Consider the following 25,592-nt stretch of genomic DNA (forward strand, 5'->3'; position numbering starts at 1 on the left):
GCCAGCCTAGCCATGTGACAGTTGAATATAACTCTACTTTCCTTTGCGTGGTCTTCACTCACTACGTTGTCCTCAGTTGGGTGGCGGGGGGGGGGGGGGGGGGTCAAATGGTTCAAATGGCTCTGAGCACTATGGGACTTAACATCTTAGGTCATCAGTCCCCTAGAACTTAGAACTACTTAAACCTAACTAACCTAAGGACATCACGTACATCCACGTCCGAGGCAGGATTCGAACCTGCGACCGTAGCAGGTAGCAGTCGCGCGGTTCCGGACTAACGCGCCCAGAACCGCATGGCCACCGCGTCCGGAAAGGTGGGGGTGGAGAAGGAGGGTAAGGCGTCAGGGGTGGGGTGTCTTTGTGTCAACTAACTGAAGTCTTGGACTAGAAACTGCCACACAATATAATTGCCTTCACAAACCCTGCGATGGCATGACGAGTAAAGATGTTGGTGTAGCTGTTGGAGTAGAAGTTAAAAGTTGCTAAATCCACAAGGAAGCTTCATCATACATTTAAACGAAAGGAAAGCGTTGTAGACAGAAGCAAACGAAGCAAAAATGAGCTCACAGAATGAAATGCAAGAAACGACCGCACAAAAAATTCCAAGAAGCTTTGGTTTCCCGTTAAGTGAGCAAACGGATGCAGTCGCTCATTTATCATACAGGCATGGAACAGGAAGATACCAAAGAGAGGGCTGAAATAGAGAATTCCAGCTTACGGCATTGTTTCACCGCTCTACGACTCCATCTATTTCCGCACGATCATTGAAATGTCGGATATTCAGATAAAATTTCGCAGAAAGGAAAGTGAACTTACTTCAAAAACAAATGGAGGGACGGAAGATCAAATAAGTAAGAAGACAAGGCCTAACAAAAATCCTTGGATAGCAGAGGAGATACTGAATTTAATTGAAGGACAGGAAGTGCAAAATGGCTAAGAAGTAATCTGATTATATATAAGCATATATCACCAAGTGGAAGACAGAATTCATCTGTAGGGAAATTAGAGGCCTTCGAAAAAAGAGAAGCAGCTGTTTGAATATCATGAGATCAGAATGAAAACCAATACTAAGCAACACAGGAACAGCTGAAAAGTGGAAGGAGAAAATAGATTCTATTCATGGGAAAGTAACTTGAAGGAATCTTACAGAAAGGGAAGAGGACGTAGATGAAGATGAGATAGGAGATATGACACTGTGAGAAGAATTTGACAGGGACTAAAAAACTTACATAGAAACAAAGCCCCTGGAATACACGATATTTCGTTAGAACAGCTGACATCCTAGGAGAGCCATCTACGGTAAAACTGTTCCACCCCGTGTGCAAGACGTGTGACACACGCGAAATATAAGCCGGCCGAAGTGGCCGTGCGGTTAAAGGCGCTGCAGTCTGGAACCGCAAGACCGCTACGGTCGCAGGTTCGAATCCTGCCTCGGGCATGGATGTTTGTGATGTCCTTAGGTTAGTTAGGTTTAACTAGTTCTAAGTTCTAGGGGACTAATGACCTCAGCAGTTGAGTCCCATAGTGCTCAGAGCCATTTGAACCATTTTGAACACGCGAAATACACTCAGACTTCAAGAAGAATGTAATAATTGTAATTCCAAAGAAAAGAGGTGCTGATAGGTGGGAATATTACCGGAATGTCAATTCAATATGTCATTGTTGTAAAATATAAATACTAATATGAATTGAATACAGAAGAGTGGAAATTCTGGTACAAGGTGACCTCAGGAAAGATCAGTTTGGCTTCCGAAGAAATGTAGGGTATCGCGAGGCAATACTGACTCTACGATTTCTCTGAGAAGGCAGGTTAAGAAAAGCCAGACATATGTTTAAATCATTTGTAGACCTAGAGAAAGCTTTTGATAATACTGACTGGAATACTCTCTTTGAAATTCTTAAGGTAGAGGCGGTAAAATACAGGGAGCGAAAGGTTATTTACAACTTGTACGTAAACAAGACGGCTGTTGAAAGAGTCAAGGGAAGAAGTAATAGAGAAAGGAATGAGACAGCGTTGTGGTCTATCTCCAATGCTATTCAAGCTGTACATTGAGCAAGCAGTAAAAGAAACCAAAGAAAAATTTGGAATAGGAATTAAAGTTCAGGGAGAAGAAATAAAAACTGTGAGATTTGCCGATGACATACTAGTTCTGTGACACACAGCAAAGAAGTTGGAAGAGCAGCTGAACGGAATGGACAGTGTTTTGAAAGGAGGGTATAAGATGAACATCAATAAAGAAAACAGTGGTAATGGAATGTAGCTAAATTTGAAACAGATGATGCTGAGTGAAATAGATTAGGAAACGAGCCACTTAAAGCTGTAGATGAGTTTTGTTATTTGGGTTGCAAAATAACCGATGATAGCTAGAGTAGAGAGGACATAAAATGGAGGCTGCCAATGGAAAGAAAAGTGTTTCTGAAGAAGAGAAATTTCTTAACATAGGATTTAGATATAAATGTCAGGAAATCTTTTCTGAAGACATTTGTCTGGAGTGTAGGCTTGCATGGAAGTGAAATAACGATTACAAAAGTTCAGACTAGAAGAGAATAGAAGCTTTGAAATGTGATGCTACATAAGAATGCTGAAGATTGAGTGGGTAGGTCACGTTACTAATGAGATGGTACTGAATAGAATTAGAGAGAAAATAAATTTATAGCAAAACTTCACTAACACAAGGGATTGATTGATAGAACATGTTCTGAGACGTCTTGGAAACACCAGTTCAGTATTTGAGAGAAGTATGTGTGTGCTGGGGGGGGGGGGGGGGGGAGGGGGAAGGTAAAAATTAAAAGAGGGACCCCAAGAGATGAATACAGTTCAGATGGAGAACTACTGCATCAAACAAGCCTTGCGACCCAAGATCACAACAACAAGAACAACAACGACAGTAACTAAGAAGGGCATCGCGAGTAATCAAAGTACTGACTCACCAGAAGTGTGAAGAAAATCCTGCGAAATCTGAGACGACTGAAGCTTGATGGGAAATATCCCACGAAAGGTACTTGCAAAGTATCAAAACCCTGTATAAAGTGAGGAATCTGGTTATGTACTTTAACATCCTGTATAAAGTGAGGAATCTGGTTATGTACTTAACACCCTGCGTAGCGATGCCACAAGTTTGAGCAGATAAGAACTGGTTAATTACTGCGCACACAGATGCATCCGACAACCAAACCTCCAGCTGTCAGACACTCAGATTTATACCAAACGTTGTATATCGATAGAGTATCGGCCGAAACTCCGATTTAGTTCGTGCTATGTGGTGTCGTCTAGCAGAACGGGCGTAAACGTTAATGAAATGTAACATCGGAACTACCAGATCACAGGAGAAGCATATCTATCAAAACTCTAATGCGTGTGGCCTTCCTGGGTGAGTTGGTAAATGAAGATGGGCTAGGAGATATGAAACTGTGAGAAGAATATGACGGGGCATTAAAAAACTTAAGTAGAAACAAAGCCCCTGGAATAGACGATATTGCGTTAGAACTGCTGACATTCTTGGGAGAACCATCTGTGATAAAATTATCCCACTTCGTGTGCAAGACGTATGAGGCAGGCTTCAAGAAGAATGTCGTAATTCCAGTTTCAAAGAAAAGAGGGGTTGACAGGTGTGAATATTACCGGACTGTCAGTTTAATAAGCACTGTCCTCTCGACAGTCTGCTTCGGTTTGTTTCTTTGAAAGTAGTAAATCTATAAAGTAAATTTTTGGTTTCACATGATACACAATCAGAAAATAAAAATAAAAAAAAGATTGCATCACACGCGTGGAAGTAATGTAATAATAATAATAGCCATAATAAAACTAATAGTGGTAGTAATAAACCAAATAATGAGATTAATAATAAATACGTAACGTTCAAAAATCAATGGAAACGAGACCCCATTACACACACACACACACACACACACACACATACACAAACGCACACAGACACACCACACTGTGTTATTCACTCAGGAGCAAGAACTTCCCAACAGTAGTAGCATACGAAGAAGTGTGTGAAGCAAATTACTTTCGTACACCAAGCACATTTGATGAATCCCACATCTGCGCATCCACCCTGTATATTGCAAAATGAAAGCTTGTGCCTGAAACATAACTTCGTTTTAAGTTTCAAAGGGCCTGGGTTCATCAACGAATCCAGCCATTATCCACCCGTGACGGTGAGAATTATAGAAACGTGGACAACACAACTGCTTGTATGAGGGGGTTTGCAGCCTAAGAAGATTATTCTGTTGTGACAGACTAATCACTTCCGAAGAATCTCGTGAAGCATTGGATATTTTACGAATCATTTGCCTTTACATTCTGAAGAAATGAAGGTGAAGGGGTTGACAAATGGAGACTGTGTTTGCAGGAATTAAGTGAATTGCGATTTTGTCTTCTGGAAGGTTGTTTTGTATATTCAGATCACGAAGAACACTAGTGTCTTTGTGGAGCCAGCAAGAATACATTCTTAGCAGAAGTTTCTGTCCACTGATTTGTTTCACTACCGCTTTTTGTAGAAATGTTGTAAACAGTTCTTTGGTCTTTTGCCGGAGGAGTGAGACTGGACAATTAAAGTTGGTGCTGGGAACATGGACTGACGATACGAGTACTCAAAGAATGAAGCTCTTGGAGGACAGCAAACAACTCTGGAGCAAGTTCTCCGGTCTGTGAAAGCAGTGGAATAATTGTGTGCGAATGGGTAGTCGCGTGAACAGACTGTACAACCCCTACAATATCTCGAGAACCTCTAGCTACAAGGGTGCTGCCCTCAGTCATCTCCTTGTTGAATCGACTATCGTCGGCGTTGTAGATAATTGCGTCTGTGTACGCTGTCATGAGAGCACGAATTGCTTGTTGTCAGTCCTCTACCGTTTTCTGTGTGGTGTCACCGCCAGACACCACACTTGCTAGGTGGTAGCTTTAAATCGGCCGCGGTCCATTAGTACATGTCGGACCCGCGTGTCGCCACTGTGTGATCGCAGACCGAGCGCCACCACAAGGCAGGTCTCGAGATACGGACTAGCACTCGCCCCAGTTGTACGGACGACGTAGCTAGCGATGGATACTGACGAAGCCTCGCTCATTTGCAGAGCAGATAGTTAGAATAGCCTTCAGCTAAGTCAACGGCTACGACCTAGCAAGGCGCCATTAGTAACATTGCATGTATCTAAAGAGTCTCACTTGTATCGCCACAATCTCCAGATGTGCCAAAAGGATGGATTAAAGTTAAGTATTCCAGAAGCTACGTACTTTTCTTTATAGCATTCATCACGCCATCCTGCTTTAACTTAGCGCGTGCCTTTCGGCTTCCTCTCATTGTGTCTAGGCTGTCTTGTCTAGACACAACATTCTGAACGTCGTTTATGCTGCGGTACATTTTAATTGTAACAAAAGATTTGACTTTACGGCTTCAACATTGTTTTTAGGCTTTCAGCGCAAGATCTAACTGTCACTGGCGTCAGATCTTGGGAAATGAAACTCCCTCACTCTTGTTTTCGTCCACGATTTGATGTCTACATCGTGAACATATCGACTGGTGGCGGTGTTTGAAGGTCTCCATCACATGCATTGTTATATACTTGTGCTTCTCCTTCACAGACATTAACTCTCCACTTTCCCACTACCGTTTCTATTCATACAACATACAGCGTGCACGACATCTAGTGAGAAATCTGTTTTTTATTGCAGACATCGTGCGATGTGCAAATGTTTGCAATGGCTTCGGCTGCTTTTTGACGTTAAGCCAATATTTGAGAATTTAGATTATCTCTTTTCTTGAGTAAAACACTGCCGTTTTCTCCTTCTGTGATATTTCATCATTTCCATCACTTGAGGGCCCTTCTGGCGAGGATATCAAAGACGTCGACTCTCGTCAATTCACTTGATCGCAAACGAACCACTCTGTTCCACCTAGCGTGCGTTTGTCGTTATCTAACGTCTCCTCTTCTGCGACGTTCGACGCGTTCCATTGCTCAACTATGTCCAGTAGAAATGCTGCAGACTTTCTCTCATTTTCAGTTATTTCCGTTGTTGCACGTACACAACAGTCGCTATGCAACATTTCGACGAGAATGTCCATAACATTCCACGGATTCATATCGCACATCTGCACTACCTGTAGCTTGCAGACTGGATAGCAATTGTTGACCCTTTTGTCTGTGTGTACAGAAACATCAAAACTCTAGACACAACATCCACATCTAAAGCACGCTGTGTTGCCATCTGCTGTCTATTATTATTATTATTATTGTTATTATTATTAATACTTCCGCACATGTGATGCAGTTGTTTCTTTATTCTATTGTCCCATTGTTCGTGTTTATTGTGTGAAACTACAACCGCAGTAGAATGAAATTTTCACTCTACAGCGGAGTGTGCACTGATATGAAACTTCCTGGCAGATTAAAACTGTGTGCCGGACCGAGACTCGAACAGTCGCAGTAGCTGCTTCATCATGAGTGGAGTCTGTTCTGTCGCTCGTGTCCGACAGAACACCATACCTATCTATATAAATGTACTCTATAGGTTTGCTACTTTCAACTAACGAAGAGAAAGCACTGCCAAAAGAACATTTCTAAAAACTCCGAAAAGTTTTTTTAAATGTCAGGGAAATGTCCTCCCGTAGAACAGTTTCACACTTAAGCAGTTAAAAGAATTTGTTACCAATGGGGTATGAACCTGCAATTTTTGGTACATCGAGCGAACGCTATACCAAATCACCCACGGAAGCGATTCTAGGTAAACAATCATATATATGCTTTCCCTCTGATATGGTAGCTTTGATGTCACTTTTAATTAACGTTTAAATCTGTTCTGGTTGACGACAGCACATAGTACGAACGAAATCGAAGCCTAGGTTGATACTCTACCGACACAACGTTTGGTACCGATCTCAGTGTCTGATATCTGGAGGTTTGGCTGTGAGCAGTCATTCCTTCCGCGCTGCTTATGCGAATGGAACGGGTAGAAGCCCCAGCAAAAGGGTTTAGTGGGATGAACCCTCTGCGATGCACTTCCCACTGATTTGTGCAGTATGAATGTAGGTATAAATGCAGAAGAAAACGAAAAATGTAAAAACACAGTAGGTAAAGTAGGTATCCTTGACGAAAAATTAATTCCTTTTTAATCAATACGCCCTTCACAACAAATGTAAGCAATATGCATTCCAGTAGACCTAGAGACAGTGGATCCTGTGTACCTTTACATTCAGATTTAACTGTGCTTGCCACATAAAATAATCTTCCCCTTAACGATATCGTTTTCCACATGTTCCATTTACATACCGCAATATGCAGTCCCGATTGCATATGCAGTCCCGATTGCCTTCAAAATATATTCTTTCTCTTCGGGGGGGGGGGGGGGGGGGGGGGGGTGAACTCATCAGTCTTCTGACGCTCGACACAGCTCCCACAAATTCCTTTCTCGTGACCTTATCATCTCCGAGTACACTTCCATCTTACATCGTGAATTATTTAGTAGATGCTTTGCAATATGTCTTACGCTGTAGATTTTACCCTCTGCAGCTCCATCTAGTATCAGAGAAGTTATACACTGATGTCATAGAATGTGTCGTGTCACCGTTTCCATTCTTCCTGTGAATGTTTTCTGTACGTTCCGTTCTTCACCAATTTTACGAAGAACCTCTTCATTTCTTATCTTTTTAGTACAACTAATTTTAAATATCTTTCTGCAGCACCACATTTCAAACGTTTAGATGCTCTTCTTTTCCGGTTGTCCCACAGTCCATGGTTCAGTACCATACTGTGTTATATTGTAAACGCACATTCTCAGAAATTTAATCCTGATTAAGGCCGATGTTTAACACTGACAGACTTCTCCTGGCCGGGATTTCTCTCTGCATCTATGCTAATCTGCTTGTTATGAGACCTTTCCTTCGTCCGTCCTACATATGCGACTTGCTACCCTCCAATGTCCCCCCTTGAATGTGTTATCCTGTGAGTGTGCTTGTTTGACTTCCCTTGCTGTGAATCAACTGGCGAGTGTTCATCGGAGCACCTCAAACTACCGCCTAGCCTGAAACAGCCTCTTGTGCACTCCACAAGTATTCTGCTACCCGAGTAGCTGCTTCCTTTGTGTAATGCACCCCTAACCTATCAAGGGAAGTCCTACAAATCCCCACACTATAACGCAGGTCCAGAAATCTGCAGCCAAGACCGTCACAGAGTCGACGAAGTTCAAATGGTTCAAATGGCTCTGAGCACTATGGGACTTAACATCTGAGGTCATCAGCCCCCCAGACTTAGAACTACTTAAACCTAACTAACCTAAGATTATCACACAAATCAATGCCCGAGGCAGGATTCAAGCCTGCGACCCTAGCAGCAGCGCGGTTCCGGACTGAAGCGCCTAGAACCGCTCGGTCACAACGACTGGCAGTCGACGAAGCCTTGAGATCTTCCACTCTGTTCCAGACCAAAGGACCCTGGAAACGATGCCGCAAATTGCGAGTTCTGCTCACATGCCGCGGGTGAGGCCAGCATTCTTCACGCCTCCGTCGCCTCTACGAACTGAGGAACTCAGAACCCATGCGACAGGCGTCAGTGGTGCCGAAGTGAGTGACAACTTCCAGACGACTGCACCCTGCACGCTCGATAGCCACCGACAAGGCCGCCTCCACATCTCGGATGAGGGCTCCCGGTAGACATACCGAGTGAACACTGGCTTTCTTTCCAGCCCTGAACGTTGTCTACCTAAGGGGTTCCATAACGCGCCTAGCATGGAGCTCCCAATAACCAGTAAACCCCTCCCCCCGTGTGCCTGTTCCCACCTGTCCACTCACAGGGCGAATGGGCGAGGCCAGGCGGCCAGTCTTCACATTGACCCTCCGCCTCGAGCGACGAGAACGCTTCTCCCACCCTGCTGTAAGCTCGGATCCACCGCAATGTGTGCAGTAGGAGGTGCCTCGGAAGCAAAGCCTGTGGGCAAACCAAGCGACACCTGAGGTGTCCCTTGCGACGCTCCAGATTATCCGCCACCGCTACTTCCCGAGGCAGCAGCCTGTAGGTGATTGACCGTAGCCAACAGCACGTTCAGTGGTTCGCGAACTGCGGCCAGCTCCTCCTGCGTTCGCACACAGCATGCACACATCCTACCCATCCTAACAAAACTAACTGAAGAAGTGAACTATAGAAGGAAACAATCCTAGATACGCGACTGGATAACTTCCGCTGTGTCACCAATGGACGCTGACGTGTTAAAGAGATACGTAACTGGCGCGCAACTATTGCGCGAAAGACTGAATGGATTTACACCTACACAAAAGCGAGATTAACCCTCTTAAACTCAGAAACACGCACAGAATTTAATAAATATGCTACGTGGGAAACACAGAAAAGGATAAACACTTAACCTGCCGCTCTGTAGAAACACTCATTTCACAGCAGAGAGCTGGAGACTGACTCACTCACCAGTCGATTCATAGTAAGAGAAGTCAAATGAATTTCAGAATACAGTTCGACTGTCACAATTTTATCAGTAAACTGTCGAAGTATTCGTAATAAAGTTCCTGAATTTACTGCCCTCCAGGAATGTTACGGCGCACAAATTATTCTTGGTACTATGAGCTGGCTCAAATCCGAAGTGGAAGAGGTATTTAGCGAGTAGTGGAACGAACATCGGAAAGACAGATCAGAGGCCATAGCAGGGGGAGTCTTCCTTGCAGTTGACAAAAATATTGTCTCTATTGTGGTCGAAATTCAGTGTGACAGTAAAGTCGTCTGGTCGCGTATTACAGATGTAGGTGAAAATAAGTTAATTGTTGGATGTTTTCATCGGCCGTCCGACTCCTCTGTGGTAGTTCTGTAGTCATTTTAAGAATGTTTACGGTCAGTAGCGCGTAGATACTCAGATCGCGCAATACTAGTTGGAGGCGACTTCATGTGCTGAGTGTAGACTGGGATGTTTTTTTGTTTGAAATATGACCATGTGCAGACTTCGTCGCCTACGTCGTTTACAAAACACTTCAAAAAATTATGTAAATTCTTTTAAAGTTCTCTATAAAAGATTCTTAAACGAAATTGTAATTAAAACACCTTTAGTTGAGTCGTTTGTGCAAAATTAAGTTACTCAGTCCAACTGGTTTGCACAAAACATTTGAAATTTAGATGTCGTTTATTTCTTCTTGGAAATTATATTTTTGCAGGTTATCTTATTTTTCCCATATTAAAATCAGACTGTAAAACCTTTAAGATTCAAAAATCGAAATCAAACTCTTCTGAAAATTAATATCTTGGAAAAATTGAGACATAATTCTTCCTCGATATAACTCTTCACAAATAATTCTCGAACACGTATTTAAGCTTTAGAGCATACACGGTTTTATTGTCTTCGTATATGCTACATACAGTTGTGAACATCGGACTCGACAAAACAGAACTGAACAAAATACAACATGAACTAAACATTCTATGACGTCATTACAATGGAAAATTACAAATTTTTATTTATTTGAATGTTGGAGGTTCGACGCAACAACCCGGTCACAGGATCTTCTGCTGCTCTTTGGCCGTTGACCCGCGACGTCTAGTGGCCAGCAATTTTCTTTCTGGTTCCGGCAGTGAAGATGCTGCTTCCGCGAGTTGCGCTGCTCTCTCCAAACATGAAACTTATAAAACAAAAATACAAAACTTTAAATATTTTACAAACATAACAAAATATTACAAATACTTAAAAAACACTAAATTAAAATTATATTTACCAGCAAACTGAGCTGATCCTTGTGGATGGGTGACGCTTTAATTTCGCGTCCCATTACATACCCTACCCACAAGCTCAGTCTGACAGGAATTAACCGAAAATAAAACTTCTCGAATATGCAATATTACGTAGTCTAATGTCTTTGCTCTTAGACAGGTTTATCGTTTTATGCTTTAAAGAAATAATATCATGAATGTTTGGGACTAATTGTCATTTCCTCTTTAGTCGTTGTCATTGTTGTTATTCGTAGCTGAATATACGGAGATTACTCCTTTCCACTTAATAGTTGCTAGTAAATAATGACTTAGCACGATCCTTACCATTATTACATTAGGATAGAGCGTTCAAATTGTTATGGGTTCGTCTCAGGTTTATTCATTTACTAAAGTTGCTCTTTCCAATATATATATATATATATATATATATATATATATATATATATATATATATATATATAATTAGTTTCTCACAATAACTACTAGTACTATTTGCTTTACATCGTTCCTTTCCATAATACTTTGTATATGCATGAGGTCAAGAAGAAATCAAGCAAACTTTCTTTAGAAACTCGGCACGGTTTTCTTTACCTTCGGACACTCTTATTAGGTAATAGCAATTTATTTAGGGAAACAAGCGAGAGAGCCCCGTTTGGTGTGTTCTATATTAACACTGTTACCAATCTCTATTAAAGGCACTGTGCTATATCCTCGTAAGCATTATAGCTCTGGACGCCCATGGTCCTAAAACCATTAACCATCCCCTTTGGTTCCTACTATCCGAGTAAATACAAAAATATACAAAATTCCTTCTGACCTAATAACAAAATTTCCTCCATATAAATCATTTTAATTATCTTTCCTTTCTTAAAGTACCGGTAGATTACTGTTGAGCCCTTGTGTAAACTTTTTGTCGTTTCCTTAAAATAATACGTCCCTATCACAAAAAAGTTGCATGAATAAACCACGAACAATCGTTCATATGTAACATAAGCTAAATATTAACTTCTATAGGAATGAAGGCTTTAATTTGATCAACACTACATAAACCTTTAATTACATCTGACGAAGGTTCCATAAGAAGTAACGCTTTGGGATGTACAACCTTATGGACAGCATATGGACCTACAAAGTTAAAGAAAAATTTCCTACATTCCTTATTAATTTTCGAACTTTTAGGATGAGATCGTACTAATACAAGGTCTCCTACTTGAAATGAGGGTTCTATAGCATGTTGATTATAACTTTTAAGTCTCCGTTCACCTTTCTTAACACTCTGTTCGCTTGAAATGCATTGTTGGGACTCATTTACTAGTGGCCAAGGTAAAGCAGCTAGTAAAGGCTCTCCTATAATTCGTTCGCCTAAAATTTCTGTGGGTGATAACCCTGTCGTTAGATGAGGCAATTCGGTTAATATTTTTTCGAATTCAGGCATTAGTTTGGCCCACCGAGTATGTCTAGATGCACAATATGGTTTACATAATCGTCCTAATTCTTTCATGACTCTTTCTACTAAATTACTTTGAGGGTGATATTTCGAAATTAAGATAGGTTTGATTCCATGTTCTTTTATCATATCTTGAAACTTTTGACTAATAAAAGCACTACCGTTGTCAGACATAAGTCGTTTAGGAATGCCCCAGTTAACAAAGTAATTTCGAGTAGGACAGCGTATAACGCTTGCTGTATTCACTCGTTTCAAAGTATATGGTTTCACATGTTTGGACCAACATTCCATTATAACAAACACATAACTGAATCCTCCTGAACTACGAGGCAGAGGACCGAAAAAATCCAGTGATAGTAGATCCCATACACCTCGAGGAATTACCGCATATAATTTATAATGCTTACATTTGTTACTAACTTTAACTTTTTGGCAGATTTCACAAGTTCTAATAATGCTCTTTACAATTCGGGACATATTTTTGAAATAATAATACTCCATCAGATATTTGACACATTTATGAATACCAAAATTCCCCTAACCTTCATGGATACAAGTAACTAATTCGTAAACGACCGTTTTCGGAATGCAAATTTTCCACCTCTGATGTTCCCTCTGTGCTTTCCAATACAACAACTCGTCGAAATATAACCACACACCTCTAGTGTTAACTGTTTCTTCCCTATTACTAAGGTTTTGTATAACATCCCTATACTGATAGTCATTTCTTTGATTGCATTTAATAGCAGTTATTAACCGTTTAACCTTACGTTCGTTCTCCTGATTGAAAAGGAAATAAACATGGTAATTTGTTCCTGGTTCTTCTGCAATGCTAATATTCTCCATTCCTACTGGAAGTCTCGACAAAGCATCCGAAACTACATTTTGAGATCCTTTTATATACCAAATTTCGTATTGAAATTCCTGCAAGCATAATACCCAATGTAATAACCTACGGTGAAGTAACCGGCAATTGTTTAAAAAGGTTAAAGCCTGATGATCAGTATATACAATTGTTTTTCTTCCAATTAATAATCCTCTAAATCTTTGAAAACCCCATACCACTGCGAGAGCTTCCTTCTCGGTTACAAAATAATTTCTTTCATGTTTATTTAAAGTTCTACTAGCGAATGCAATAGGTTGATATAATCCCTTTTCACTAGTCAAATCACCTTGGAATATTATGTAAGACACACCATAAGCAGTACACATACAAAAGTCCTAAAATCTGGGTGGTATAACATTTTAGCTTCTGTTAATGCCACTTTTATCTTATTAAAGACTTCCTCTTCCTCTTTTCCCCAGAGCCATACCGATTTCTCTTTTAATAAATCGAGTAATTTAGGATTCACAATATCCTGTCCTGGAATAAATCTTCTCAGAAATCCTACCATTCCTAAGAATGATTTCAGTTGTTTCCGATTTCTAGGACTTGGACATCGAGCAATAGCTTCAATGCGTGCTGGGTCTGGCCTAATACCTTTACTGTCCGCTATATGCCCTAAAAATCTCACTTCTTCTTTTCCGAAGAAAGATTTAGATAATTTTAAAGTAATTCCTCTATCAATGGTTAAACAATTCCCGTAATATAGTTACGTGTTCTTTCCACGTTTTAGTGGCTACCAAAATATCATCTACATTTAAGATAATCTTCTGTAATAATTTCTGACCCAAAGCAGAATCTAACGCCCTAATGAAAGTTGACACTGATGTATTAAGTCCAAAAGGTAAAACTTGGAACTGATATGATCTGCCTTCAAAACGAAAAGCCGTATATTGACGAGAGTCTGGGTGTAATATGACTTGATGGTAACCAGCAGTTAAATCCATTGCACTCATGTAGCGAGAACCAGCAATTTTAAGAAATACCTCCTCCACAGGAATAGGTCTGTCTCTTTCCATATCTATAATTTTGTTTAATTCACGAGCATCCAGAACCAGTCGTATCCTACCAGCAGATTTCTTAACTACTCACAAAGGACTGTTAAATGCACTATATGATCGTTCGATAATATTCTGTTCTAGCATCTTAGTTATTTCCCTGCTAGCTGGTTCGTTAAATTGTACTGGAATAGGATAAGGTTTCTTAAAGAATGGTTTTTGATCCTTAATTTTAAGTTTACAAACGTAATGTTTGATTCTTCCTGGTTCATCTGAGAAGACGGCTCTAAATTTTAACAATAAAGATTCTAGCTCTTCTTTTTCTTGTTCGGATAGACAATTCATAGAATAACATTTTCCTTTCACTTCGGTTTCGATACTACTACTTGCCTCACATTGGTACACCTCATATTCAAAATCATTAGAATCTACTAATAGGTTTATGGGCCTTGTGTACTTAACTTGTAAAGATTCGTAATAATTTTCAGGTACTTGGTTATTAGAAAAGATCACTTTGAAAGTATATGCTTCCTTATGAATGGTTAAGGAAGAGTCTTTAAAATCTAATATAGCTTTATACTTACACAACCATTCTATACCTAAGATTATGGCCACGTTTAAGTTGACTACAACAAGTAAAGAGTGAGTTACTGAAATATGCAGTAATATCGATACTCCTAAAGATAATGATGTTGATGAAGATACAGAGCGTTCACATCATGAACATAGTACAGAATCGACGTTAGCAAACCGTGTATCCAGCACAGAGATGCGAATACAGGAAATTACTAAACGGCTATCAGAATTAGATAATAATGAAAACATTTCAAGTAGTAGAACTAATAACGTAATCAGAGACAACAGTCGCATCGTGTTTGCTATCATGGAAGACAACAATGCAAATAAAGAAACCACCGCAAGCAAATCCGACGCAACTCCGTCTCTGCAACCTAAACAAAATCCGGCCATGTCTCTCGCAGAGTGTTGGGACGATATAACGACAAATTCAAATGTAGCAAGTCGATTTCCTGTATTCAAACCAGGAGGCGAACTTCACCCTATAATCTTCATAAAGGCTTTTGAAACTTCATTGTCTCCCAAATAGAGTAATGAAAAACGGATTCAATTTATAATAGGGAATTTAGAAGCAGAAGCCGCAGAATGGGCGGTAGTGCATAGGACTGAATTTAGGGACTGAGAGTACTTTGTTTAGCAGTTTAAACAAAATTATTGGTCGAGAGGAAAACAACAACACTTAACTTTAGAGTTGTTAGACCCTCCTCCTTATTGTAAACGGTGTGGAGGTTATAGAAATTATTTCGAATGACATCTAAACCGCGCTAAATTAATTGAAGAACCAATTATTAAAAGTCATCAAATACGAGTCTTAGTTAGTAGATTACCGTATTATGTGAAGGAAAAAATGATAGAAAGGGAATAAAGGGAATGGTCGCAACCTTGCGAATTACTGGGATATTTAGAACAGTTAGATATACTTAGTAGAGAACGGGAAGACGAGAAATTTAGATTTAGTAGAAATGAAAATTCTCGAAACAATAATAATTCACAACCGTGAAAATTTAACAACAACAATTATAGCCGTTTTTTTTATATAAAACGTCAATCTAAAGATCAAGAGAGAAAACAAAATCGGGGTAATAACTCTAAAATGCGAAAATTACACAATAACGATAATGAGACAAATCACCCTCAAGTAATTAATGAGAGTCAAGTTGTAGGTGACCGTTATCATAGAAATTTCGGAAAACTAGTAAAGTCCTTTAGTACGGGTCGACTAAAGGGAACTGTTAGTCAAAATTATACAAGACCCACTTGCAATTTTTTATTAAGGTGCCAAAAGGAGGGTGTTTGGCAACAAGATTTACTTCGCGAAGACAATCAGATAAGAAAGAATATAACTTATAAACCCATTATTAAAGGTTATATTAAAGATACCGAAGCAAATATTATAATCTATTCGGGTAGCGAAGTAAGTATTTTGTCTAAAGGATTATTTCAACTTAAAAGGAAATACTGGAATTTCCCAGCCTTACCTGTAATTGGTGCGACAATTATAGGAGTTACTGGTAAAAGAAGTCTAATTATTAGTGTAGAAGTTCGTTTAACATTGGAAATTTCTAACAGTTTAATTCTCTACGAACAGTTTTTGTTTGCATAGTAAAATCATCTCGTAACTTAACATTATTTTTCTCTATTTCATTTACAACTAAGACATTGACATTATATAGTCTCTTGGTTAATTCGGTAATATCGTTTCGCATGCGAGCTTTTTCCTCACGCGATTCCTGGATATGCTCTTCTAACCTTTTACAATTATCAGCAATCTTATTACTAAGTCCTATTAATTTTTCCTGCGTCTCAATTTTAGAAGCCTCTATTTTACCACTTAGTTCTCGATTGGTTTCATTAAGATGTTCCTGTAACCTGTCTGTAGATTTTGTTAGTTCCTCTTTAAGTTCCCTTTTAAGTTCCTCTTTTAGTCTAACTATAGACTCAACGTTAGATTGTTTCAGTTTGGTTTCCATCCTAGCCATAGCCCTAAAAAAAGGATCTCATGCTCCTATCAGATACAGATTGCTCTTCGTCCGACATTTCACTTCCTGACATTTTTTGAAAAATGCTAACTAATTACACACGCAGACTTGTAATCACCAATCCTATTAAAAGCACACTTCCCTAAGTGCAACACACCACTTCCTACTTAAAACAGACTCACCGGGCACTAATATTGTAGTTTGTAGCTCTCGGTGATCAATGCGCTGCTATGAGCTGCAGAAGTAACAGCCGTCAATGCAACCGCTGAGATGCTGCGACCCCGCTTCCGCAACCGGCGGGACGCTGAGTCGAACACCGGAGACGTCACTGGCTGCAACCACACCCGGCCGCACCGTAGACGGGCGAAGCCCTCAGCAACACAGTTAATACCAGCCGGGGCCCCCCAGCCGACGTACTGGGCCTGTTAGTTTAGGGAGAAAAAGGTTGTCGGGGTTTGCAGCGTTCAGCTGCTGCCGAACAGGTGCACCTTCTCGTGGAATAACTGCGTGACCGTACTGCTTGGCTGCGCTCCGTCAGATGCCCCCACCCGCAAGTCGCTCCTGGCTGGTGAAGGCTTCACGAAGACCCGCGTTGACTTCCGAAGGACTCTTGATGTTTTAATTGTTTCGTACTAGTGTGTCTTTATTTGCACACAAGTCCTGTTTATAAGGCCGCCCCGGAGTAGTGCTCTGCAACGACGCGTATGCCTATGATTTTTGACTGAAATATGACCATGTGCAGACTTCGTCACCTACGTCGTTTACAAAACACTTCAAAAAATTATGTAAATTCTTTTAAAGTTCTCTATAAAAGATTCTTGAACGAAACTGTAATAAAAACATCTTTAGTTGAGTCGTTTGTGCAAAATTAAGTTACTCAGTCCAACTGGTTTGCACAAAACATTTGAAATTTAGATGTCGTTTGTTTCTTCTTGGAAATTATATTTTTGCAGGTTATGTTATTTTTCCCATATTAAAATCAGACTGTAAAACCTTTAAGATTCAAAAATCGAAATCAAACACTTCTGAAAATTAATATCTTCGAAAAATTGAATAATAATTCTTCCTCGATATAACTCTTCATAAATAATTCTCGAACACGTATTTAAGCTTTAGAGCATACACGGTTTTATTGTCTTCGTATATGCTACATACAGTTGTGAACATCGGACTCGACAAAACAGAACTGAACAAAATACAACATGAACTAAACATTCTATGACGTCATTACAATGGAAAATTACAAATTTTTATTTATTTGAATGTTGGAGGTTCGACGCAACAACCCGGTCACAGGATCTTCTGCTGCTCTTTGGCCGTTGACCCGCGACGTCTAGTGGCCAGCAATTTTCTTTCTGGTTCCGGCAGTGAAGATGCTGTTTCCGCGAGTTGCGCTGCTCTCTCCAAACATGAAACATACAAAACAAAAATACAAAACTTTAAATATTTTACAAACATATCAAAATATTATGAATGCATAAAAAACACTAACTTAAACTTATATTTACCTGCAAAGTGAGCTGATCCTTGTGGATGGGTGACGCTTTAATTTCGCGTCCCATTACAGTAGCTGCAAATAGGCCGGACCTTATCGGCAATGTCGGTACAGAAGCGGTGATTAGTAATCGTGATGCCACTATAGCAACTACGATTACGATTCGTGGTCTGGAGAGTTACTTGTCTAGGGTGTGCATAAAGGATCGAAATGACCCACCACGATTTAATAAAGAAATTCGTAAGATGCTGAGGAAGCAGAGGCTGTTGCACTCTAGGTTCCAAAGGGGAATGCACAAACAACGGCAAAGGAAGGTTAGTAGAGATTCGTGCATCTGTGAAAGGGTCTATGCACGAAGCATACAACAGCAGTCACCTTCACACCTTAGCAAAAGATCTGGCAGAGAACCCGAGAAAATTCTGGTCGTATGTAAAATCGCATAGCGTATCTAAGGTTTCCATTCAATCATTTGTTGACCAGTCTGGTGTGGCAGTTAAAGACAGCAAAACAAAGGCCAAAGTTTTAAATTTCAAGTTCAAGCAATCGTTCACGCAGGAGAACCCTGCAAACATACTGTAATTTGACTATCGGACAGGCTCCCGTATGGACGACATAGAAATAAGCACACCACGCGTAGAGAAGCAAGAAGATTTTAAAACAAATTCGAGCAAATCACCAGGATCGGATGGAATCCCAGTTCGAATTTACTAAGAGTACTCTGCGGCATTGGCCCCTTACTGAGCTTGCATTTATCGCGAATCTCCCGCCCAGCACAAAGTCCCAAGCGGTGGAAATCACCGCAGCTGACTCCAGTATATAAGAAAGATAAAAGGACGCGTCCGAAAAAATACAGACCAATATCTCTAACTTCTGCAGAAGCCTTGAACATATTCTCATTTCCAATATAACAAACTTTCTTGAGGCTAAGCAGCTCATGTTCACGGATGAGCAATGTTTTAGAGAGCATCATTCGTTCGAAACTCAGGTTGCCCTTTTCTCACATGATATACTGAGAATTACGGATGAAGGGTAACAGGCAGATTCCATATTTTTAGATTTCCGGAAAGCATTTGACACGGTGCCCCATTGCAGGCTGTTAACGAAGTTACCGGGATATGAAATAAGTTCATAGATATGTGAATGTCTCGAGGACTTCTTAAATAATAGAACACAGTATGTTTTCTTCGATGGCGAGTATCCATCAGAGACAATGGTATCGTCAGGAGTGCCCCAGGGAAGTGTGATAAGACGACTGTTGCTCTCTATATACATAAATCATTTGGCGGACAGCGTGGGCAGCAGTCTGCGGTTGTTTGCTGATGACGAAATGGTGTATGGTCAGGTGGCGAAGTTGAGTGACTGTAGGAAGATACAGGACGACTTAGACGAGATTTCCGGTTGGTGTGATGAATGGAAGCTAGCTCTAAATGTGCAAAAATGTAAGTTAATGCGGGTGAGTAGGAAGAATAAATTGTAATGTTCGGATACGATATTACTAGTGTCCAGCGTGATACAGTTAAGTCGTTTAAATATGTGGGCGTAAGGTTGAAAAGCACATGAGGTAGAAAGTTCTGTATCCCGCCTGGAAGGCGGTGCGTGGTTCTGCTCCTGTAAACTGAAGGGTAGGCCGAATGTAGGAAGCGAATAAGAGCAAGAAAAGGTGAAGTACTGCGGTACTGCGTAAAAGTTTAAACTCTTTTACGGGTGTGTGAACATGTACAAATAATATTACTTAACTTTGGCTGAGATGAGCACGTAGGTGCGAAGCCGCATAGGCATCAACGCTAACAGCTACTAGTAGCTGGTCAAACTATCATCGAAGCAACTGAAGTAACAAAGTCTGTAATGGCTAGCCCCCTATGAAGTAGAAGCTAAGTTGCTTGGTCGTCGGCTCGGAATCAAATGGGCTGAATCTCGAGTGGAGCTCGTAGAGCTGCACAGCGCCGGCTAGAGGGCGCTGTCGTCGGTTAGGTGTCGCAGTGCCAACCTAAGAACGGGCACCTACGCCGTGGCATCGTAGGTATCGATATCACAGAAAGAGCACGTGAAAACTGTGGTAGGGATGGCAAATGGTCGACTTCGATTTATTGGGAGAATTTTAGGAAAGAGTGGTTCACCTGTAAAGGAGACCGCATGTAGGACACTGGTGCGATCTCCTTCTTGAGTACTGCTTGAGTGTTTGGGAACCGTAACATGTCGGATTGAAGGAAGACATTGAGCCCATTCAGAGGAGGGCTGCTAGATTTGTTGCCGGTAGGTTCTAATAAAACTTAACTGTTACGGAGATGCTTCGGGAACTCAAATGGGAATCCCTGGAGGGAAGGAGGCGTTCTTTTCGGGAAATACTATTGAGAAAATTTAGAGAACCGGCATCTGAAGCCGACAGCCGAATGATTCTGCTTCCGCCAACATACATCGCGCGTAAGAACCTCGAAGATAAGATACGAGAAATTCGGGCCCGTACTGAGCCGTAGAGACAGTCGTTTTTCCCTCACTCTATTTGCGAATGGAACAGAAGGGGAAATAACAAGTAGTGGTACACGATACCCTCCGCCATGCGCCTTATGGTAGCTTGTGGAGTATCTATGGAGATGTAGATGTTGATGTAAATAACTTTGCTTCCAAAAATGGCAGAATTCCTTCACTTCGTCTACTTCATGGACCCCGGATTTTAAGTTCACTACATCGCAAATCTCATTTCTGTTGTGTCTCATTGCTTTCGTCTTTCTTCGGTTTAGTCTCAATTAGTATTTTGAATTCATTAGACTGTTCAGTCCATTCAGCGCGTCCTGTAATTCTTCTTAACTTTTTCACTGTGGAAAGCGAAGTCATCAGCGAACCTTATCGTTTGGTTCCTTTCGCCCTGAATTTTAATCCCACTCTTGAACCTCTGCCTTATTTCCACCACTGCGTCTTCGACGTATAGACTGGGCAGTAGGGGCTACCTCCCTGTCTCCATCTAACGTGTGCAATAGTTGTGGGAGGGACGCTTTAATTCTGAGACTTTCAAAATATTTGGTTAACCTAATGTCACATGCCCGACACGTTGTTGGCAGAGGTTTGCAACATACACTCTGAGGAGGCAGGAACTTCGAGTTTTCGAATTGTGCTCAAATAGTTATCTGGGACAAACTGCACAGGAACGAGCTGTTTTAAAAGCAATGTTTTAGGATTGAGAATGTTTTAGTTCAAAGTCAATGCAGAGATAGAGACGAAATAAGATTATAAAATCAGCGTGAGCTTGGAAACAATGTGCTCAAATACACTCCTGGAAATTGAAATAAGAACACCGTGAATTCATTGTCCCAGGAAGGGGAAACTTTGTTGACACATTCCTGGGGTCAGATACATCACATGATCACACTGACAGAACCACAGGCACGTAGACACAGGCAACAGAGCATGCACAATGTCGGCACTAGTACAGTGTATATCCACCTTTCGCAGCAATGCAGGCTGCTATTCTCCCATGGAGACGATCGTAGAGATGCTGGATGTAGTCCTGTGGAACGGCTTTCCATGCCATTTCCACCTGGCGCCTCAGTTGGACCAGCGTTCGTGCTGGACGTGCAGACCGCGTGAGACGACGTTTCATCCAGTCCCAAACATGCTCAATGGGGGACAGATCCGGAGATCTTGCTGGCCAGGGTAGTTGACTTAAACCTTCTAGAGCACGTTGGGTGGCACGAGATACATGCGGACGTGCATTGTCCTGTTGGAACAGCAAGCTCCTTTGCCGGTCTAGGAATGGTAGAACGATGGGTTCGATGACGGTTTGGATGTACCGTGCACTATTCAGTGTCCCCTCGACGATCACCTGTGGTGTACGGCCAGTGTAGGAGATCGCTCCCCACACCATGATGCCGGGTGTTGGCCCTGTGTGCCTCGGTCGTATGCAGTCCTGATTGTGGCGCTCACCTGCACGGCGCCAAACACGCATACGACCATCATTGGCACCAAGGCAGAAGCGACTCTCATCGCTGAAGACGACACGTCTCCATTCGTCCCTCCATTCACGCCTGTCGCGACACCACTGGAGGCGGGCTGCACGATGTTGGGGCGTGAGCGGAAGACTGCCTAACGGTGTGCGGGACCGTAGCCCAGCTTCATGGAGACGGTTGCGAATGGTCCTCGCCAATACCCCAGGAGCAACGGTGTCCCTAATTTGCTGGGAAGTGGCGGTGCGGTCCCCTACGGCACTGCGTAGGATCCTACGGTCTTGGCGTGCATCCGTGCGTCGCTGCGGTCCGGTCCCAGGTCGACGGGCACGTGCACCTTCCGCCGACCACTGGCGACAACATCGATGTACTGTGGAGACCTCACGCCCCACGTGTTGAGCAATTCGGCGGTACGTCCACCTGGCCTCCCGCATGCCCACTATACGCCCTCGCTCAAAGTCCGTCAACTGCACATACGGTTCACGTCCACGCTGTCGCGGCATGCTACCAGTGTTAAAGACTGCGATGGAGCTCCGTATGCCACGGCAAACTGGCTGACACTGACGGCGGCGGTGCACAAATGCTGCGCAGCTAGCGCCATTCGACGGCCACCACCGCGGTTCCTGGTGTGTCCGCTGTGCCGTGCGTGTGATCATTGCTTGTACAGCCCTCTCGCAGTGTCCGGAGCAAGTATGGTGGGTCTGACACACCGGTGTCAATGTGTTCTTTTTTCCATTTCCAGGAGTGTAGTTACCTGGTAGGTGATTTTCAAGCTATCATGATCGATTGAAATTTTTTCAGTCGACTGTTTCTGCAGTTTTACAACACCGGTGCTAGTTTTATTTCTTTGTTTCCCTAGCATTGGTATCGTCTAGAAGAGAGTCCGCTTTTTCAGGATTTTCGTCAAGGTAACCTTAGGGAGGGAAGTCCTGTGCGCCATCTGTCTGTAAATGGAGTAAATTTGGCCCTGTATTTAAACTGAGTGTATTTAGTACTGTCTGAGGCGGAATGCGGGGCTCAGCTCAGCATTTGTACAAAAGGGCGCGAAAATCTGCCTAAAAGCTACACTCAGCCTCGCCGGTGCACCAGTCCGCGGTTCGTTAATCTATCGTATGGATTCAGTCCGTGTCTGGCCCACCCTCCTGTCCCACAAGGACAGCAAGTAATACTGGTAATATTTTTAAAATTCACTATGAACGTGATTTCACATAATTTATTGATTTATGAATCGTATAGAAATGCTAGACAGTCCTATGTAAGGTGGCACGTGTTACGTAGAATCGATTACGTATTTCAATCAAACATTCGTAGACTTTTATGAGTGATGGTAATTCTAATTGAAACAAGTCACTAGGTGCGCAAATCACTATCCGCACATGCGACTTTAGCATGTAACGCTCGAAATGTTCGGGAAATGAGAACTTCTGCAAGCCAAATTAGTTATATAATGTGTTTATTTGAGCACTTAAAAGAATTTCGTAATGTGAAGATCACTTAACGAAGGACTTTGTATCAAGATTGAGAAGATATACAGCTCTTGCGAAACGATAATTAATAGACTATAAATAAATGGAATAGTTGTGTATTTTCATGAAACAGAGGACACAAGAAGACAAAATGGTGTGCATGTGTTTCAAAAATCAAGTGACATGTACATCTACATCTACATTTATACTCCGCAAGCCACCCAACGATGTGTGGCGGAGGGCACTTTACGTGCCACTGTCATTACCTCCGTTTCCTGTTCCAGTCGCGTATGGTTCGCGGGAAGAACGACTGCCGGCTAGCCTCCGTGAGCGCTCGAATCTCTTTAATTTTAGATTCGTGATCTCCTCGGGAGGTATAAGTAGGGGGAAGCAATATATTCGATACCTCATCCAGAAACGCACCCTCTCGAAACCTGGACAGCAAGCTACACCGCGATGCAGAGCGCCTCTCTTGCAGAGTCTGCCACTTGAGTTTGCTAAACATCTCCGTAACGCTATCACGCTTACCAAATAACCCTGTGACGAAACGCGCCGCTCTTCTTTGGATCTTCTCTATCTCCTCTGTCAACCCGACCTGGTACGGATCCCACACTGATGAGCAATACTCAAGTATAGGTCGAACGAGTGTTTTGTAAGCCACCTCCTTTGTTGATGGACTACATTTTCTAAGGACTCTCCCAATGAATCTCAACCTGGCACCCGCCTTACCAACAATTAATTTTATATGATCATTCCACTTCAAATCGTTCCGCATGCATACTCCCAGATATTTTACAGAAGTAACTGCTACCTGTGTTTGTTCCGCTATCACATAATGATACAATAAAGGATCCTTCTTTCTATGTATTCGCAATACATTACATTTGTCTATGTTAAGGGTCAGTTGCCACTCACTGCAATTATAGGTGTGTTCTCTGCATGATCAAAATACACCTCATATTAAACTGCAATGACTTAGGTATATAATGCACCTACTTCTGTAAAGATATTCTGCTGAATTAGTTCTTGACAAACACTATACGCACTAGGTAAAAAAAGAAAATTTATTTGATTCTTGTGTCATACTGTATGTGATGCTGCTAATTTTCTGAACTATGTCGATAAAGGAGTTCTGAAGACTGAATAATACACAAATGACTGTTTGATTAGTGTCACCCGGAACACCTTATCGACACGGACAGTGGTGTCAATCAAAATCTGCAATGAAAGATTTTGAATGTAAAATTGTTTACTCAGTTGTTGAAAGCAAGTATTTTAGTTTTATCCGTTAGGGTCGCAAGGGAAAGGGTGCTGCGTTATGTGTCTGTTAAGCAAATACCAACCTCTTATTCACTTACTGAGAGTGTTTTTTTCCAGGGGACAGGACTGGGGGCTTAAGGACCAACGTTGGGAGCGGTGTTCGTAAGCCTGCTAATGGCCTCTCGACAGAAGAATGGAAGGATTATCAGGGACGAAAAAATAGTGCTCAGCGTACAGATGTTTCTCTCTCTAGATTTTGTTTTGCTTAGCTATATAACGTATTAGTACAGAAAGTAATCTCCAACTTTTGGGCGTACATAGCTTTCTAAGCTTCCAAGTACAAATTATTTTCACTATAAAACCGGTGAAGGACGGTAGGTGATTGGCTTTATCAATAATTAACGACACTTTTTGGATATTACGCTTGCATATGAATGTTATGCCTCTAGTAAAAACTACAAGAAAGATAATTACAAAGAAGGAAACATGAAATGTGCGACTATGTGAACAACATTATTTTGGCGTATAAGCATAACTGTGATGTCTTCACTGTATCTTTGAGTCGTGATACTTTCTTTAAGGAATGACAATGCTTTAATATTAAGAACCTTACAAGATAAAAAAGTATTTGAGTTGTGTGTGACAACTACCGTACGTAGTGAAGATTTTGTCAGTCCAAAGGGAATACATAATACAAAATTCCAAATAAGTTTCCGTTCATCGTTTTCCGCATATCATATTAAACAATAGAATTGCTTAGTATGTGTTAAAATGTAAAAAAAAGTAACATCTGCTTGTTTATGTGCTCAACTGTTTCGAGACAGTCAAGAAGTTCCGAAAACGTTC

Source organism: Schistocerca serialis, chromosome 5, assembly GCF_023864345.2.
Source record: "Schistocerca serialis cubense isolate TAMUIC-IGC-003099 chromosome 5, iqSchSeri2.2, whole genome shotgun sequence".
Lineage (NCBI taxonomy): Eukaryota > Metazoa > Arthropoda > Insecta > Orthoptera > Acrididae > Schistocerca > Schistocerca serialis.